Below are 2,623 nucleotides of genomic sequence, written 5' to 3' on the forward strand. Positions count from 1 at the left end.
ACAGGGCAGTGACCTGAGCAGGCAGAAACCTGATTCCACATAAGGCTTTTTCATTAAACAGCTATGTGATCTTGGGCAAGTCACAAAACCTCTCCAAACCTAAGATTTCTCACTTGCGTGGTTAGACTAGAAAACCAGCATGGCCTTCTTTGCTCTAAAATGCTGACTGTTTGCTAAATGCTCCACATGGAATGGGTTCTTTTTGGGTTGCTAAGTCAGGAGGAGTGTTCTTAGCCCCAGCTCAACTATCTATCTCTTGCTGTGTGACTTTAGGTAAATTTCCTATCCTCTCTGAGCTTCCTTTTCCTAATCTCTAAAACATGGATGTTAACAGTACCAACCTCGCAGCATCCTGGCAAGGATCAGAGACGACTCAGGAAGGACCATGTACATGAGTTGTCACACAGTTTGAAGGTGACAAAGTAAGTGCCAGTGAGTGCTATGTGGCCCACGGTTGGGGCCATCCACACCATCTCCAAGGCCAAGGTATCCTGACCCCAAGGGAAGTCTGGAGACAGGGCTGCTGTATACAGTTTTGCATTCTGTGCCAGAATGCAAGAACAAAGGCTCCTGGCAGAAGAGCTGAGTGTGAACTGAAACCCAGCCACACTCCCCTCGCCAAGCCATGCCCCCCTGGGTAGGGCTGCCTCAGTCCACAGGAGGGGCACCATATTGTTCACCCAAAAGGGGCCTCTGCACACCAAGCCAAGTGCATGTGGGATGGGCCCACCCAGGTGGGAAGGCAATGCCTTCTAATCTGCATAAAGGTTCTCTATGGGTTGGTGGCGTCTGAGTTACTGAGCACTGAGTAAACTCCTGAAGTCCGCATTTGTTGTTTCAGTGGCCACTTTAATCCTGGGTCTGGAAATTGAGTGTCTGCCTCAATACCCTCCCTAGGCCCTGCCTTCCGGCTCTTGTGCCTGAGCCGGCTCACCTCCACCTCTGACAGCCCCCTCTGCTGCGATGCCCTGTCATCTCTAGCTGGACCTCCCTGCAGTCCCAGGGAGTCCCCTGCCCAGATGGACTGGCATTCCCTCTGCAGCATTCGGCCTGACAGACAGCACTTCCTCCCCACCCAGCGTCCCTGACCTGCCTCTTCTGCCCTGCTTGGGTCACCTATTCACTCCTTCAACAAGGACTGATTGAGGGTATCACCCCTTGCACATCCAGCATGTCACAGGGCAGGGAAGAGGACTTGTCAGAGAGGCATTCCCTGGTGGGTTCTTTGGAATCAGATGCTGAGGAGGAGCACCTTGTGCTGGAGGATTATTAGGGACAGACGCTTGTGACCAGGAGTACAAGCAGGCAGGACTGGGCAGGGGGAGGAGTCGAGCTGCAGTGCAGGCCCGGCAAAGCATCGCCAGTGCCATGGGGGGCTCTGGAGTAGATTTGCCAACAACTGGGCCAAGGCAGCCAGACCTGAAGCCCCTGCCTCGATCAGTCATTGTAAGTGGATGATACTGGGAAGGGTCCTTCCCCACCCAGCCTGGGCTGAAGTCACTTTCTGCAGCTGCAGCAAGTCCCAAAAGAGCAGACCGTGGAGGCAACAAGTCCATGCTGGAATGGGACCTGGGCAGTGCATTGCTAGGTCTTCCACACAAGCTGAGGAATTGCCTGGGTCACTGCTCTTTTTAAAGAAGATTCATCTCACCCGCCTTCTGAGCCATATAAGGGCAGCTGCACCATGGCCAATTTCCTCTTAGGGCTTTCACATTACAGGTCTGTGCTTTGGATTTAGAAATGGCGAGCACTGACTTGGCAGAGACTGTCCCATATGAAGCTGGGAGGAGGCCTGGGGAGGGGCTTCAATGAGGGCAGTCTCCATTCCAGCACTGGCTCTCACCAGGAGGTAAACATGAGGGCACAGAAGGTCAGAGCCCACACCTGGCAGCTCAGCGTTCTAGAAAATCCATGAGATCAACTTCACACATTCAAAATATCCACAGACAAGTGGCAGGGAGGTGTTAACAGCCTGGATAAGGGCTTCCAAAATAGAGTCAAGATATTTGGAGACTGAAGCAGTCCAGATCTGCCCCTCCAGATTTGTCCAGTCTCCAGCTCTGGGCCATCTGTAGGGCTGCAGCCAGAGCACCCACCTCCTCCAGCCTCCACCATACCTCCCCCAGGTGGGCAGCCTGGATGGGCTTTGCAGATGCTCAGCCTGCCCAGCCTGCAGCATCATGTCCCACATGTGCAGCCAGCCCCAGACCACATGGCCAGGCTTCCTCTAGCACAGTGGCAGCCAGAGCCCACCGTGGGAGCTGCTGACAGCTCCTACAGCCAAACATGACCTAGCTCCTCCTACTTTCTGGGCTCAGGTGGGCACAGTACAAGGCTCTGGTTTCCCAGGGGCTGCCCAGAGGCACTCGATGTTACTACCCAGCACCATAGAGAAGTGAATAACCAGAGGGTTAGCTTTAACCTGTGAGAGACAGGAGACCAGAGGGGCTGGCTGGGGAGTTTGCTGCACTTCCCAGCCATCCCCCACCCTGGTGGTTGTTCTGTGGTGCAGTGGTTCATGTGGCTTCTCCAGAGACATCCTTGTGACTTTGAAATCAGCTCCACTGTCCCCAGGAAGCTGTGACCCACCGGATCATGTGTCCCTTTTTATTCGCTTCTGTCC

The sequence above is a fragment of the Galeopterus variegatus genome, unplaced genomic scaffold (assembly GCF_000696425.1).
Source record: "Galeopterus variegatus unplaced genomic scaffold, G_variegatus-3.0.2 Scaffold9908, whole genome shotgun sequence".
NCBI classification, from domain to species: domain Eukaryota; kingdom Metazoa; phylum Chordata; class Mammalia; order Dermoptera; family Cynocephalidae; genus Galeopterus; species Galeopterus variegatus.